The 17,376-nt window shown below is 40.5% G+C and overlaps 1 protein-coding gene across 4 annotated transcripts in view; it reads left to right on the top strand.

The window, feature by feature from the left end:
* Positions 1–379: 379 nt before the first annotated feature.
* Positions 380–17,376, top strand: part of PPM1B (protein phosphatase, Mg2+/Mn2+ dependent 1B) — a 95,373-nt gene continuing 78,376 nt past the window's right edge. For all 4 annotated transcript variants that reach the window (XM_039232387.1, XM_039232388.1, XM_039232386.1 and 1 more), the window contains exon 1: positions 380–800. The gene's annotated coding sequence lies outside the window, so the exon portion shown is untranslated. The remainder of the gene's footprint in view (positions 801–17,376) is intronic.

Raw genomic sequence — 17,376 nt, 5'->3', positions numbered from 1 at the left:
GGGCGTTATTTGATTGATGGCGATCTTTACTTATGGCTGGTAGTATGGGTTGGTTCCTGACGTCCAGAGGCGGGCCTGAATAAAGTAAATGGTAATGAAGGGTTGGGTCTCACTCAGTGGGCGGTGTTTGATGGATAGTTGACCTTGCCAATTGAAGGTGGTCACTGATGCCCAATGGGAAATTAGGAACTGAGAGGCGGGGCATTGTGGGCGGGGAAAACTGAGTGCCGAGGTACAGGGCCGCCGAAATGGGAGGGGGCGACGATTGACGGGAAGCCCAGCCAACCGGGTGCGGCGACAGGCCGCGCCGTCCCAATGGGCGGGAGCTAGGGGCGGGGCTCCCCGAGGGGCGGGGAGGACAGGGTGCGGGGAGGGGGTTGCAGAAGGAGCGGAGCGGCTGCTGCTCAATGGCGGAAAAGCCGCCGGTGCTCTGACCGCCTGGTCCCCCTAGCAGTTGCGGGGGAGTTTCCTGCCGGCGCGGCTGGACTCTCTGCTTCTCAGGGTTCGGTGGCTGGAAGATGCTCCAGAGAGACGAGGCTGCGGCGGAGGAGGTGGCGGCGGCCGAATCGGCAACGGCGCTAGGGTGGAGAGAAGGCGGCAGCGGCGGCGGCGGCGGCGTGCGGGGCCCGACGGTGTAAACAGCCCCGGAGGCGGCGGAGGCGGTGGCCGAGACCCCGACCGGGAAGCGGCGGCTGAGGCAGGGTCGCGTCTCGGTCCGAAACCTGGGTTGAGTGCGGCAGGGGTTCTCTGCGGCGGGCGAGAACGGACGCCCTCGACCTCGCTTCCCTCCCTCGCTCCAGGTAAGGCCGCTCCGCGCCCCTCCGCAGGGGAAACGGCTCGCGGGCACCGCCGGGTCCCCGGACCGTTTTCGGGGTGCCGCCGGGCTGCGGTCGTGGGCCCTGCCTGCCTAATCCTCGCCTCTTTCTTTCTGCCGTGGAGTCTGGGGGGGCAGACCGGCGGGCCTGGCTCCTGGGTAGGCCCCTTCCCCAGCCGCCGCCTCCGCGCTCGGCCGAGGCTGGGAGAGGCTCGGGGCAGGGAATTTTACTTTGCTCCAACGCCTGGAAGTAAACTGCTTTCCCCTGTTCTCTGCTTCAGACTGCGAGCATCTCTTTCACACCAAAGCACTGGGGCTAGCGCTGCCCCAGGCTTTAACTCATCCCTTCCTGGATCGTGCCTATTTGAAAACCCTACTTTTTCCATTTGTTTCCTCATCAGCTTTTGCCCCACTCTGCGCTCCACTTCACTTCCTTGTTAAATCTTCTATCTCCCTCTTCTTTCTATGCATCTCATCACCTCCTTCCTTAGTAGTTCTAAATCGCTTCTTTCTCTTCTCAGCTGACTCCGGGCTTCTGTTTCCTGCCTTCCCCAGTAATCCTCTTCGGATGTCATTCTTTTCAGCAGAGAAGTTTTTAAATGAAACTTCTGCCATCAGTACCCCAAAACTTCCAGAGGCCCATTAAGAGTAGACTAACCAGCTTTAAATGGCAGATCCGTTTTTTCAGTAATTTAACTGAGTCCAATATCCTTTCAAAACTAGGTTGTATTCTTAAACGTTAAAAGTGAGAAAAATACCAAGGCAGTTTTAAAAAGGAGGGGCTCAATGAATGGTGGAAATAAGTTATTTCATTTTTTAAGTTGCCTGACCTTTATTGTCCAGTTTGGCAGATCTAGAACATTTGCCCATCTTATTTGGCAAAACTGCTTCTGAAGCATTTGATAGTCGGCCCAGAATCATCAGTATTCAAGTCGGCGTAAAAACAACGTGAAAACTTTAAAAAGAAGACATTAGAGGAACAACTAGGAAGCTGTTTTCATGAAGTCCCAGTTAAAGACCTTTTAAAATAGGCTCCACATGTTTAATGTATCAAAATAAAGTTGGCAGGAGGCTTGTAAAAGGATTATTTAGGAATTTGTGTAGTCTTAGTGATATGTAGCTATTTTGGGAAAAACATTCTTTTTCTGTTAACACACGTTTACAACTGTGATGTGAGAATTACTGAGGTTTATTGCGGGATTAACACAGGAACTCATTTTATTTGAGCTACTGCACGGATGTAGAAGTGCTAAGTTGTACAGGGTAGATAGTGGGAGTCCCTCTGTTCTGGGAGATGGAGCAGCACGCCATCAACACTGCATGTTAATGGACATTATTTCATTTACTTTCTCTGTTGTGCAATAGCTGAGTTCCTACTGTTGGCCTGCTTTTAAACAGAGCATTTCTAAATAAAAAGAGACAAGTTAGTCTAATTGTTATTATAGTCTTTTCCAAGTGGACAGACTTTTAAAAAAAAGTAGGGTTGACGTTCGACTATTAAAGTGGTCATTTTTTTAAAAGAAATATCTTCGTAGGCCTCCTGAATGGGCAATGTGTTGTTTCAATTGAACTTTCAAAATTTAGTATTTAGAACAGTGGTTTTTTTGTTTTGTTTTGTGTTTTGTGTTTTTTTTTTTGGGTGGGGTCAGGGGTAATCCTGATTTTTACTGTGCTTCATTGCTTCTCTCAGTGCCTTTTGTCAATGGGGGTTGTGTGTTTTTCTCTCTTCGTGTATTTTTGCTCTCATAAAGTTTTATCACAGTTTCTGCAGTGGCCTTTATATTGCATTATCAGCATGGAGTAGTGTTTTTATGTGATCGTCCGTACCCATTAGTTAAAATTTCCTCCGTTTTTTGTACATGATCCATGGAATTTGTTCTTGTTGTATTAATCTCTCAGAAGTGACCAGCAGAGCTCTCACCGCCTGTTTTCTCATACCAGGTGTCTGATTTCTGCGGAGACTCCAGGAATAGGTGAAAGCTTTTAAAGTTTTCTGATAGTCATGGTAATAAATATTACTTTATGTTATTCATTAACATATAATTACCAAATCCCCAGAGATTACGTCATCTGAGGGAATGGTAGGTATGTCTAAATAGCTGTGCTTCTAAGGATATCTGATTCACAAGTGGACAAGGGGGCAGATAAAGGTGTTCTTGTTGAAAGTTCGTCTTCCTGTAATGTACATTTTTTTCCCTATGATGCCCCTTTTTTACGAAATTTTTTGAATTAAGATTTGATGCTGATAGACTGTCTCGTGGCATTCGTTGAAGAGTAGAATTTGCCATAGTGTGGCTTAAGGGATTGTGGAGATTCATTAAAAACTGAGCCAGTGGTGGAATGATTGTGAACATGCCCTTGTAAATGGGTTGGTAAACATTTCTTTTATTGCACATGATACTGAGAGTGAATTTTTTCCCCACACTCTCATTGGTGTTAGTTACCCATGCTGTCTACATTGTGTGAATATTTGTATATTACATGTAACTATTTTAAAGTATCTTGTGATACTACCTAGAATAGAGAGTACTTAAAGTAGTGTAATTCCATCTCTGGTGGTGTTTCATAAGGAATTAATAAAAAGAATATAAAGTTAACTCCTTAAAATACAGCATACGGTGTTTTACTGTTTCTGTGAAATATGCCTTTCACAGTTCACTGATTTTAAACAAAAATGAGTTGAGAAACAACTGACAGTGTCAGAATTAGAATAAACTTGTTTTCAATTCCAGAATTCAAATAGCAAAGTTTATGCAAGTAATACTTAGCATAAAATATGAAATTATGGTTAGCAGGAAGGGAATTTGGGGGATTATGGTTATTTCTGGATATCCATCCCCCCCACGTTGTACTTGATTCTTTTTATTTTTTTTCTTAATGAACTAATTTCAGAATTTGGGTCAAAACGAAATAACATATTAGCAGCTTTAAAGTTTTACTGTAGAATATATTTTATATATCATAGCAGTAGAGTTGTGGATTAAGAGGACCGATTAGTTAGGGATAGGAGATAAAATTCTCAGAAACAAGGTAAACCCTGGAAATGTAACCTACGTTCCATCTCACTATCCTGTACTCAGACTGAACAGTGAAGGGAAGTAGGATGGATTTGGTGGAATACTGGGTTTCGTAGTTTTTGTATCAACTGTCATATACTGATCTAACAACTATGGGTGAAGAAAAAGGTACTTCATAATCTTTGTTTATCCTTGTTTTTGTTGATACCAAAACGTTGATTTAAAAGAAGATAACTTTTGATATTTTAGACTAATTTAAGTATGCTAATATCTCTAATTAGCCATTTTGGAATCTTTTTTTCAAAAGAAACATTTCTTTTTTTTTTTAAATGTTTAATGTTTTATTTATTTCTGAGAGAGAGAGAGAGACAGTGTGAGCAGGGGAGGGTCAGAGAGAGAGGGAGGTACAGAGTCTGAAGCAGGCTCCGGGCTCTGAGCTAGCCGTCAGCACAGAGCCCGATGCGGGGCTCGAACCCACAGACGGTGAGATCATGACCTGAGCTGAAGTCGGCTCAATCGACTGAGCCACCCAGGCGCCCCTCTTTTTTTTTTTTTTTTTTTTAAAGTTTTGTTTATTTAAGTAATCTCTGCACCCAATGTGGGGCTCAAACTCACGACCCTGAGGTCAAGAGTCAAATGTTCCAGGGACACCTGGGTGGCTCAGTCCGTTAAGCATTAGACTTTTGACTTCTGCTCAAGTCATGATTTCACTATTCATAAGTGGCTCTGGGCTGACAGCTGGCCTACTTGGGATTCTCTCTTTCTGCTTATGTACCCCACTCGTGAATGTGCATGCTCTCTCTCTGCCTCTCAAAATGAATAAACTTTAAAGAAAGAAGTCGAATGCTCTGACTGAGCCAGCCAGGCGCCCCTCAAAAGGAACATGTCTAATGTGGTTTAACCTCTTTGTGTAGATTTGACTTGAATTACACTTTTCAGTGTTTAAGCTATATCTTTTCCTTCCCCCCAAAGAAAACCACCAGTAGACTAACTTGAGTGGTTTGATCAGGTAGTTGAACCAGTGTTATGATTAAAAAAAAATGTTATAACTTCTTGACGTAATGAAGTTTTCCTGAAGTGTAGTGTACATACTATAGTTAATCTTCAGATTTTATAAAGATCAAGAGATTCCGTTTTTAGCATCATCTAACAACCTTGGAAACAAATAGCATAAGGTAGCTCCTCCTCCTTCGTTTTAGTTTTCATTCAGATTTCAGGGTATTTTATTTCTCCCTTGCAATTTGATATTAAATAACAGACCTAAACATTTTGTTCTGAATTATGGTAAGTCATGACACAGAGGAGTTCTTAAGTAAGTATTTTTCTTTTTTAACTGCAGCTAACTTGTGACCACATCTACAATATCTTATTATTTCTTGGCATAACATACACCTTTTATAATGATACCTTTTAATAATTTACTTAAGTTCAAGAACCCAGTAGTTTAACAATCAGTTGTGGTATTTTAATTTGTCCCTATATTTAGACAAATTTAACATGGTTTGTTAACATTTAAAGCACAGTTTACAAATTTAAAGCTCTTCTTCATTTACTAAATTGTGTGTGTGTGTGTGTGTGTGTGTTTTAATTTATTCTTTTTAAGTAGGCACCACACCCAACGTGGGGCTTGAGCTCATGACCCTGAGATCAAGAGTCACAATGTTCTACTGACTGAGCCAGCCAGGCTCCCCTCATTTACTAAATAGTTTAATATTAACTTACTAAAAATGGACTCAGAAGTGTTTTTTTGGGAGTATGTTGAAATATCAATATTACATTTATTGGCTTTAAGTTGATTTCTTTCTGAAATCTAAAGACCTTGAGGTTTGGAAACATAACCTTTATTGAAAAGTTTGTTTTACATCCCTTTGAACAAAAGACTATTAACATGGTCTGATATTTAAAGGAGAGAGAGATGAAGGTTGGAAGACTTCCATTGAAGGTTAAGGAACTTGTCGTACTTTTAGAGATGGGACCAGTTATTGGCAGTGGTGCAGGCAGGATAGACTGGTCTCTATATTGCTGTGCTTTTCGTCTATACAGACTGTCCCCCACTTCAAAATAGGTTGTGGATGATAAGTACATTTGTATGATAGAAACATGAAAAACCTTTTGCTTTGTGGAAAACTGTTTTTCTGTTTTTCAAATGTGGTCATATTATCAGGTATAATCATATGTGTAATAGAAGGAAAAAAACCCTCAATGAATAGATTTTGTGTGATAGTGCACACCTGCGAAGCAAGTTTGATAAAGGATAGAGTAATTTGTGAAATTCTAAAGGATTTCAAAGCACTTTAAAGCTTGAGAGTAATGTCCCTGATTCTTAAGTCTAATTGCATTTAATTTTCTTGATGTAGGTATGTGTGCATATACTCTTTTTTTTTTTTTAATGTTTTTTTTTTATTTATTTCTAGGAGAGAGAGAGAGAGACAGCGTGAGCAGGGGAGGGTCAGAGAGAGAGGGAGTCACAGACTGAAACAGGCCCCAGGCTCTGAGCTGGCGGTCAGCACAGAGCCCGACGCGGGGCTCGAACCCACGAACCGTGAGATCATGACCTAAGCGAAAGTCGGACGCTTGACCGACTAAGCCACCCAGGCGCCCCTCATATACTCTTTTAACATTGAAAAGGGGGTAGTTAATAGGTGTTCTCACAACTAGGAGAATCTCCAGAGTGTCCTTATTGCTTATGGGTCATTTAACTTAGCTTGACAAAAGAATTTTTCTTTCCCCCTTCTTATTAAAGCACTCAAGTCGGAGTTAATGAAGGGTGTTATCTATTAAATGCAGGTGGCCCTTAGTCCCTTACGAAAAGGAAATGGTGAACTCAAAAACAACTCTAAATGATAGAATGTATGGGAGACCAAGTTCAGATATGAGCGGCTTCCCATTACTTTTACTTACTCTAGGCTACCAACCCACTGAGAAGTAAAGAATTCCACGTAGTTTAATAGCTTTGAGTTGATAGCCACCCCACCCCCAACCATTATTTTGGCATTCCCCGAGTGCCTTCCAATATGCAAAGCATCATTCCTGGCTGGAGATAAATTCCCTGCCCTCGTAGGTTTTACATTCTGATGGCACACACATATCCTCAGTGTACATTACAGCTGTGCTCCCTTTGTGGATGGCTGAAATTAGGAGTGGAAAATTTGGGCTGTATTGTGTTTTCTCTACTACACTTAGAAGTCATGATTAGAAAAAAAAATTATGATTAGAGCTTTACTTGTTTTGTTTTGTTTTTTTTAAAGTGAGCTCTACACCTAATGTGGGGCTTGAATTCACGACCCCGAGACCAAGGTCTCATGCTCCCCTGACTGAGTCAGTCAGGTGCCCTTAGAACTTTAATATTATTAACAAAAGAGAGGGAAGAAGAGAAAAGAGGGAAGAAGAGTTTTTCTGTAACTAGACAAAAACTGATACATGGAAAGAGGAGGTAGAAAGGGGGAAATATTGTACCAAAGTTTAAGAGGTGAGTCAAGGGAAAAGAGATCCCGCTAGAAGCTGGTGCCTTCAGGTGCTTACGTTTACTGTCCAGCCTTGGATGGATGAGTTGCTAGACAGGAAAATGGGAGAAGGTAGCATAATAGGAACAGCGTAAACAGGACTTGTTAACAAGATTGGTTTGAGTAACTTGCAGTGTACCTCTAAGACAGATGTGGTCATTTGTGTTTGGAAAAGACCCTCTTGCTGCTTTTGTTCTTTTGTGAGTATATCGGAAACATGAGTGATTGGCCTTTAGTGCCTGGAAACACTGTCACTGATTCGTTTTTTAAAAAGTTTATTCTATTCATCTTTGAGAGAGAGGGAGAACGGGGGTCGGGAGCAGGTAAAGAGAGAGAATCTCAAGCAGGCTCCATGCAGTCAGTACAGAGGCTGACGTGGGGCTCAAACTCACCAACTGTGAGATCATGACCTCAGTAGTTGAACCGCTAAGCAACCGAGCCACCCAGGTGCCCCTGTCACTGATTTCTGACTGCTACTTCTGTTTTCTAGTTATTTGACAGTTCTTTTGAAGATAGCTGATGGAGCCAATCTGTCTCTTTAGTTTATTGCGCTAAACTTGGTCTATGTATTTGTTACTGCTTCCCTTATTAATTCTAAACGTGTGATGTATACCTTGAAGTTGTGCCTTTGTTTTTCCTGCATGGTAAATTTCTGCATGAGGGTATCTCACTGCACTTAGATATGAAGCAGGCGCTTATTTTTCTACTTTCCCTTATGTACCTTTTCTAGTGATGATCCAGTTTGGTAAAGATGGCTCTTCTACGGTTTACTCAACCATTGCACACTTATGAGAAGCAGGAGAGATCTTTGATCTTTGTTTTCATTTTAATACATAATGGTCTTTTGCTTTCATTTGTGAGGCATTGAGTCAGACCCTCATGTGATCTCGCTTGCTGCAGTGAATTGAGATTTTTTTTTATTTTAAAGCAAATCAACTTGTGTTTATTTCAGTGCCTCAATACAAAAATGAACACTGGTTCCATTCATGACCTAAGAGACTTCATTTATAGTGCCCAAATTAAGCCCTCAAATTACTAGTTTCACTGTTAATGTATTTTGGTAACTATATCACTTATCAAAATGCTGATGTGCAGAGGAATTTGAACTCTGAGTATATTAAATTCGGTGCTCTGAGTCAGAGCAGGTTCACCGAGCTGTTTAACTTTTGGAAGTATGTGCCTATAGTTTAGGTTAAACAATGAAGCCTTACTTGATGTCTGAACTATCTCTTGTAACTGGTTTCATTTATATGGTAGAGAATTTTATTGAAGCGTTGGTGATTGAAGAGCCGAAGTGTGAGGATGGAGTTTCATTTCTTTCTTGTCATCTGTTCGGGAGTCTTTTGAAGTAAAGTGTGAAAGTGAAATGATAACTTTTGGCTTAGTATATAGAATAGCTTGCAGTTATACCCTCCCTTTCTTTGTTTTCTTCTTATGCAATCTAACTAGTTTGTAAAGGAAGTAGAGGTTTGGAAGGATTAGTGATGATTTAGATTGGATTATTGCTCTTATCCTGTACCTGGAGTCTTTTTCTCAGTGATATGTCTGTGTTTTAGGTTCAGGTTTATTGCTCTTCTCTTGTGCTTTTGGTTTGTGTTGATTTTTCTGCCTCTGTGTGTGCTTACTTGATTTTTATTTAAGTACAGGGTGGCCACCCGGTCTGGGAACAGATGCATCCACCGTACGTGGTTAGTCAGTGTTACAGTATAGAATATTAAAATAATATCTCTGTTTTCAGACTTTATGATCGCCCTACAGACCGGAATTCTTGTAGGTGTGTCTTTTGTTTTTGTTCAGGCATATATTGCATGGGCAAATTATGGAGTCAAGTATAAGGTATATTTTAAATAGAAAGGAGAAGAGTTGCATAGTTAATTTCAGAGAGCTAGCTGGAATAAGATTGCTTCTGCGTTTTTACAAGGACTGAAAACCAGTCTAACAAAAGTATGACATTTAACGGGTTGTCAGAAGATGCCATGGCTAACAAAGTTTGGGAGATGCTGTATAGCAGTAGCTTCAGGAGTAGACCAGTTGAAAAATGGTCAGAGAGGTTGGCTAAATGGTGATGACATTAGGAGGCCGTGTTTTTTTAGGCCTTAACTCTATTATTTCAGAGTAATGCCTTGATAATCATAAAATCCTTCTTAATCACGTGTGAATGAAAAGCATTCTATACCCACAGATCTAGGTGAGAATTACTTGTTCACACATGTGCATGAGACATCTCATTTAGGTATACGTTTCTGAGTTTTTGCTACTTTATGCATTTAGTTAATGCTGCAGTTTACTTGTGTATGTTTGTAAGTGTTCATTAGGTGTAAGAAGGCTTTATACTTGGAGCAGATTATGCTTCTGGAAAAAGCTCCAGAAGGAGGAGGAGGATTGGGAGCCTTGACTCTCAAGTCAGACCACTTGGGTTTGTATTGCTGTCCCACCACTCCGTAAATGGCTGACTTAAAGCAAGTTACTTAATGTTTCTAAACGTCAGTTTTCTCATTTGTAAAGTGAATGGTAATATATGTATAACTTTTTCAAATTTTATTCTTATTTTTTTTAAGATTTTAAGTAATCTCTACACCCAGTGTGGGACTTGAACGAATAACCTTGAGATCAAGAGTCGCGTGCTCTACTGACTGAGCCAGCCAGGTGCCCCAGATGACTATATATTTTATAACATTGTTAGATTGAGACAGTCATGTAAAGCCATTGCTATAGAGCCTGGCACATATAATCACTACCATCGGAGTACCTTCTGTTATTGCTGTTATTACTACTACGACTACTACTGTTTCTGGTACATGATAAATGGTAAGTTGAAAGAGTACCTAACCTAGGCAAAAGACACGGTTTAGGGTTCCCATAGAAACTATTTTTCTTAATGTTTGTTTATTTTTGAGGGGGGGGAGGGGCAGAGAGAAAGGAGACAGGATCTGAAGCTTCTGCTGCCAGCAGAGAGCTGGATGCAAGGCTCTAACTCAACGAACCATGAGATCACGCGTGACCTGAGCCAAAATCGAGTCCGATGGCTTAACTCACTCACTGAGCCACCCAGGTGCCCCACCTGTAGAAACTATTAATGGTTCTGTGACTTCGTGAGTTACTTATTCTTTGCAGGATTTAGTAGTTTTAATCTGCAATACAATATTTTTACCTGAGTTAAGGCAGAGGGCTGGACCTTGTATCTTGAGGTCCTTTTGACTCTAAATTAATCCAGAGGGCAACAATTGTGTTAGTTTTGCTGCTCTGTCCATGTATCTATATTGTGTCTGTAAGTACCTGCTGAGTAAAGGTTTTCATAGAAACAGTATCTTTTAATGAGAGTAGCCTAGGGAGTAGGAAGAGAGGAGAGAGGTTCGCATTCTTTCTCAAGGGCAGGATGCCTAACTTGTTAAAGGTATGAACACAAATCTGTTTAACTTTTATTTAGTAATTACTATTGTCTGCTAGCATTAGGCACTGTGGAGAACAAAGATTATTTGAATCTGTCTGGGGGAGTGAGGAAAGGAATAAAATGTACATGATTAATTATACAAGGTAATAAGTAAAAATGCTATGAAAGAATTATAGGTATAATTTATATATTTAGAACCTTTTTAGAACGTATAAAAATCAAATGGCAGTATAGAGTATCTTGTAATTGTCTTGCTCTGGTTTTAGACAGCAGATGCTTGGAAAACATCAAGGTCATGAACTTTAGAAGTTTTTGGGGGGGGCCAAATTTGATACATAACCTTGAGAACTCAAGGGGAGACTTAAAACTAGTATTTGTAGGGGAGGTAGATAAATGCAATTGAATAAACTAACAGTCAATGCATTTTTGCCTTTTTATTGGGAAAAATTCTTTTGTAGAAGCACAGTTGACATCTAATGCTGTATTAGTTTATGAACATTCTTAATCCTACAGAACATTGTAGTGGTACACTGGGTACCTCTATACCCACTACTTAAATTCAACAGTACTTATATTTTTACCATACTTGCTTTATATAATCTTTGCTGAACATTTCAAAATAAATGGTAGATACCGTGTTACTTCACCCAATACTTAAGCATGAATCTACTCCCCCCAGGTGTCGTTTTCTTCCTAACCACAATATTGTCAGCATACATAACACGGTTGTCTAATCCCCAGTCCTTATGCGGATGTCCCCAGTTGGGTCAGAAACGACTCACATAGCTTTTCTCTTCGTCGCCAACATCCAGTGAAACATCATGCATTATTGTGCTGCATTTGCTGTTGTGTCTCAATTCTCTTTAAAATTTAAGCACTACTTAAAAAGTAACCCCTCATTTTGAAAAGACTGGTTATTTTGTAAACATTTCTTTGAGGTCTTGTGTAAAACTTACTCCTTTGTCTTCTGTAAGCTCTTAAATTAGAGCTAAAGACTGAGTTAAATTCAGGTTAAAACATTTTCGTCGGGCTGCTTGGTAGGTGATGCTGCTTCATCCTTTGCATTGAGAGGCACAGGGTGCCTGATTGTGGGGCTAAGTGTGATCACAGGTGAAGTTGGTTGATCACAGGTGAAGTTGGTGATTGCTAGATAGCCTCATGGACCAGTAACATTTTCCCTTTGGTGATTATCAGGTATATCTTGGCATATTTTGTTACCATGAAAATCCATTTCTCCTTCAGAATTTTACTGGATTTACTGATTTCTCTTGCTTTCCTTTTTTCTTTTTTCCTTTTAAGATTTTGAGTTATCTCTCCACCCATTGTGGGGCTTGAGTTCAAGCCCCAAGATCAAGAGTTGTACGCTCTACTGACTAAGCCAGGCACCCCATTGTTTCTTTTTTATAAATGGATCTAGGGGCACCAGGGTTGCTCAGTTGGTTAAACATCTGACTTCAGCTCAGGTCACGGTCTTGCTGTCTGTGGATTTGGGCCCTGCATCGGGCTTTTGTGTGGACAGCTCAGAGCCTGGAGCCTGCTTCGGATTCTGTGTCTCCCTCTCTTCTCTGCCCCTGCCCCACTAGCACTCTGTCTCTCTCTCTCTCAAAAATAAACATTAAAAAAAAAAAATTAAAGAACAAAAAGATGTATCTAGACAGGAGTCACCCAACTGTGGCTCGTTGGCCAAATTTTGTCTCCTGCCTGTTTTTGTAAATAAAGTTTTATTGGAACATAGCCATGCTCATTTATTTACATATTTTCTATGGCTGCTTTCCCACAGCGATAGCAGGTTGAATAGCTGTGACAGAAACCATATGGCTCTGCACAGCCCCAAATGTTTACTTTATGGTTCTTCAAAGAAAAGTTTTGCTGACCCCTGATTTAGTATGTATATATTGTCCCCTTTTTCTCATTGTAGTGGCAGTAGTGGTATAAAAGTGGTGTTTATATATTTAGTGTTCATATAATAGTTGTTTATGTGTAGCTTTTGCTGCATCCTGATGTTTTTCAAGGTATAACTGCTTTTAACATGGTGAAAATTGTGAAATTTTTGCTGATGTCTCCAAATCCGTAAAGTATGGTGTTATACACGGTCCATGCAATCCTATGTTAAGCACACAGTAATATATCAGATATAAAAAGTTATGAAGAATAATGAACACCAGAGTACCCACTATTCAGCTAATTTAGGACATAGGATACTCCACCGTACTTGAAGCCCTGAATTCAGGCACTCTCCTGAATTTTGTGCCTGCCTACCCTCACATACATGATCTCCATGCATGTATCTATGTCTAAATAGCCTGTACTGTTGTTTTAGGAGATTTTGGGAGTTTTTGTGCCAGATTATATAGGGAGTTCTTTTTTTATACAGTTTGCTTTTTTTACTTAATCTTCTTGCAAGGTTCTTCCTGCTTACTCTCTTCCTCTCTTTTTAATAGTATTGCATATGTATTGTGTAGTATTCCGTTGTATGATTATAACATACATTTTGTCTAGTCTCTTTGGATGGACATTTGGATTATTTTTGTAATGTATGTATTTGTAAATATATTTGTAAACAATAGTGCCACAATGTAATTTACATGTCTTTGGTATATATACGTGAGGGTTTCTCTAGAGCATATACTTAGGGGTGTAATTGCTGAATTGTAGGCTTTTTTCACTGTACGACCTACTTAGGTATTTTCACAATTCTCTCCAACGTGGCTGTAGCAATTTATGCTCCCACCAGTGGCATACAGAAGTTTCTGTTGCTGTGTATCAGTGTCTGTGCTGCCCTGTGTAAATATAATATTGGCCGTACGTGTAACTTAAAATTTTCTGGTAGCCATGCTAACCAAAAGGAGCAGGTGAAGGTAATTATAGAATATTTTATCTAATATATTAACATTGCGGTAAGTAAACAATAACAATTAATGAGAGATTTTTGCATTCTCTTTTATTCAAACTTTGAAATACGGTATGTATTTTTTTATCCATAACAGCGTATCTCAGTTTGGATTAGCCATATGTGGCTACTAGCTGCTGTATCAGCCACATATGCCCTTGTCTGCATTTGGTATTGAGAATTTTTCTTTCTTCAGTCCAGTGAGAGAAGCACTGTTTTGTTGTGACTTTAATTTTACATTTTCCTATTGCTAGTGTGGCTGAACATTCTCATGTATTTGGTGGCCATTTGAATTTCTCTGTGTATTTGCTAGTATCATTTGCCCTGTTTTTGTTTTCTTTTAAGATTTTATTTTATTTTTTCGAAGTGTGTTCATTTTGAGAGAGAAAGATCGCAAGCAGGGAAGGGGCAAAGAAAGTAGGCAGAAGAGAATCCCAAGCAGGTGCTGCGCTATCAGTGCAGAGCCTGGCACAGGAGCTGAAGCTGAGAGTCCAGTGCTTAACCGACTGAGCCGCCCAGGAACCCAAGATTTTATTTTATTTTATTTATTTTTAAATTTTGTATTAGTTTTTTTAATTTACATCCAAGTTAGTTAGCATATAGTACAACAATGATTTCAAGAGTAGATTCCTTAAGGCCCCTTGCCCATTTAGCCCATCCCTCCTCCCACAACCCCTCCAGGAACCCTCTGTCTGTTCTCCATATCCAAGATTTTATTTTTAAATAATCTCTACACCCAGCGTCGAGCAGGAAGTTCTAATTCTGAGATCAAGAGTCTCGCGCTCCACCAACTGAGCCAGCCAGGTTCCCGATGCTTTTTGTTTTGTTCTGTTTTTTTTTTTTTTAAATGGCAAAATCTTGTATGCATAAATATAGGCCTTTTAAAAAAGTAGAATGCTGCTCTTTTTGTTCATTGTATTTAAGAGGTTTTAGGGATTAATTAGAGGGCGTGTCTATAAAATGACGCAAACATTTTAGCGGTGCCTGACTGGCTCAGTCAGGGGCGTGTGTGACTGTTGATCTCAGCGTTGCGGGTCCAGGCCTCACGTTGGGTGTGGAGATTGCTTAAAAATAATATCTCTAAAATTCCCCCAAACCCTATTTTAACCTAAAGGCAGTTTAAAATAACTCCCAAAATGCCTGGGTTGAATAAACGCTTGGAAGGGTAGTCCTTGACTGGTAATATGGGAGATGGGGTGTAGGTTGATTGCTTGATACTTAAGGTAAACAGTACTTTGTGTATGTTTCTTTTTTTTAAATTTTAACTTAAAAAAGATTTTTTTTTTTTTAATTTTAGAGAGTTAGCATGCATGTGAGGTGGGGAGAGGGGCTGAGGGAGAGAGAAAGAGAGAATCCCAAGCAGGCTCCATGCTCAGCACGGAGCCCGATGCAGGGCTCAGTCCCACCACCCTGGGATCATGACCTGAGCCAAAATTAGAGTCAGAGTCTCAACCAGCTGAGCCACCCAAGCGCCCCTGTGTATATTTCTTTTCTTCTATACATTCCTCCCTTTGCTCAGTTTAGTCTTGCTCTTTTCCTTAACTCTAAGCCCAAAGACCCCTAGGAACAGCTAACCTGAGTGGATTCTGGTATAGAGCCAACGATGTTCTCAAGAAGGGCTTATTAAAGGGCTAGACTGATGTGGGGATTGGGGATGCTTAATGTGGAGCATCTGGAAACAAACCAAGTGATAAATTCATTAGTCTACCCTCTGTCTGTAGCAAGTGGGTGTGATTGACTGGGTGCTTTAAATGTGAAACACTAAAAGTAGAAAGACTGGAAATCACCTTGAAATGGCCCTGTTGTCAGAGAGTTTACACAGGCATTGGGGACAGTGACAGAAATACAGCTCATGTCTAAGATGGACAGATTCCTGAGGAAGAAGTACATGGGCATGTGGAGGTTCTGGTGCATTGTGGTAGCAGTGATAATGAGATTTCCTAACAGGCTGGCCAAGTACATCAGTAACATGCTAAGTAGGAACTTAAGCTCCATGTGTGAGCAAAGCCCTTGAGGAGAAATTTAGTCATCGTGGTGGAATTAGCCATTCCTGGAAATGTTGGTTGATTTGGAAAGTAAAAGCAATAAAAGATAGGAATCATAAACACAATTAATAAAATTACTTTAAACATTTAAAAAATTGCTGTAAATAAGAGCTGCTTGTCCTTAATATATGTTACAGTAGATGACAGAGGTTAATCAGTGTTCTAGTAGACTTCTGGGTCTCTGCCAACATATTTTTGTGAACTTTGGAATGGTTGGCTAGGATATCGTTTCGCAAAGAAGGATCTTTCTAACTCCACATGTGTTTTGCTTAGTACGTGCTAGGTGTCCGAGACACAAGTTAGGGTAGCAAGGCAAACATGTCAAAAGAAATATGGATGACTGCATAGGGGCGGTGAGGGGCTGGGATGGAAGGGTTGCCGATGGTGACAAAGAGGTGGTATTATTTCTTAGGCACCTTGAAAGATTTGGTTAGTTCCCTGCAAGAAGACAGGACTACTTCGGTGGGATTGAGAGTGATGTTCTTGGCCCATGTCAGGCCTAGCCAGGGCAGGTTATAGAGGAAGATTCCAGACTGGATGTTTTGTATTCAGTGTCTCTTGGGGAGTGGAAGGCCGCTAAATCTTCTTGGGATGTTTTAGGGGAAATGAAGCTGGTGGTAATCTGCAGGGTCGAATCAAGGAAGGGAAGGTTGAAGTGAGGGAGACCAACTAGGAGCCGTTAGATAATCCAGACAATAGGTGATGATGTTCAGCATTAGGGTGGAGGGTAAGAGAAGCACTTAAAGGGGGCGATTTGATGGAACATAATGATTTGGTGTATCTCTGAGTGGATTTATAGAAAACATTTATGGTGTCTAGCCTGAGTTACTAGAAGGATTATGAATAGGGAGATTAATAGATAGTTAGGTTGGCATATGAAGGTGGTTTGGGTGCACAGGTGAAGGTTTTGGTTATGTTCTGTTTGAAGAGAGATGTAGAGCAGCCAAGCTTAATGAGTAAAAATCTGAGAAATCAGTATAGAAGGGATAGCTGAGGGGCACCTGGCTGGCTTAGTTGGTAGAGCATGTAACTCTTGATCCTAGGGTTGTAAATTCGAGCCCTATGTTGGGTGTAGATACTACTTTAAAAAAATAAAATATGAGGGGCACCGGGGTGGCCCAGTTGGTTGAATGCCTGACTCTTGATTGGGTCATGATTATAGGGTCATAGGATCGAGCCTTCATCTGGGTCTTCACTGAGCTGGAGCCTACTTGGTATTCTCTCCCTCCCTCCTTCCCTCTGCCCTGCTCACGACCGCTCTCTCACACTCTTAAAAAAAAAAAAAAAAAAAATTATATATATATATAAACAAATGGTAGCTGAAGCAATGAGATTGGATCAAAGGGCAGATACTTCAAAGGGAAGATACTATATTTTGGTTGAAGGCTAATTACTCTTTGGGGGGCCCACTTCCCTGTTGAATATTGGAGGCTGGAGGGAAAAGAAGGGGCACGAATGATTGTGAGTGTTGATTGTGTTTTGAAAGTCTGCAGAAGTGGAAAGAATTTCAGGAAAGGGGAGGTGTTGTCAATAGTGTGAAGCGAATAAAATACTTTATCTTGAGAAGCCTACTTTTCAGGATCAGAGTGATGAATTAGCTAATTCTATCAAGAAAATAGCTAATTCTACCAGAAAGACCTCAGTGTTTGAGTTGTTTTGCCAGGAGTATTGGTGATTCTTGTAATGATATAGTTGCATATTATATCGTGAGAAACA

Source organism: Hyaena hyaena, unplaced genomic scaffold, assembly GCF_003009895.1.
Source record: "Hyaena hyaena isolate Hyena2069 unplaced genomic scaffold, ASM300989v1 scaffold_64, whole genome shotgun sequence".
NCBI lineage: Eukaryota > Metazoa > Chordata > Mammalia > Carnivora > Hyaenidae > Hyaena > Hyaena hyaena.
Note: the sequence above shows the minus strand (reverse complement) of the source record. Positions and strands in the feature narration are given on the sequence as shown.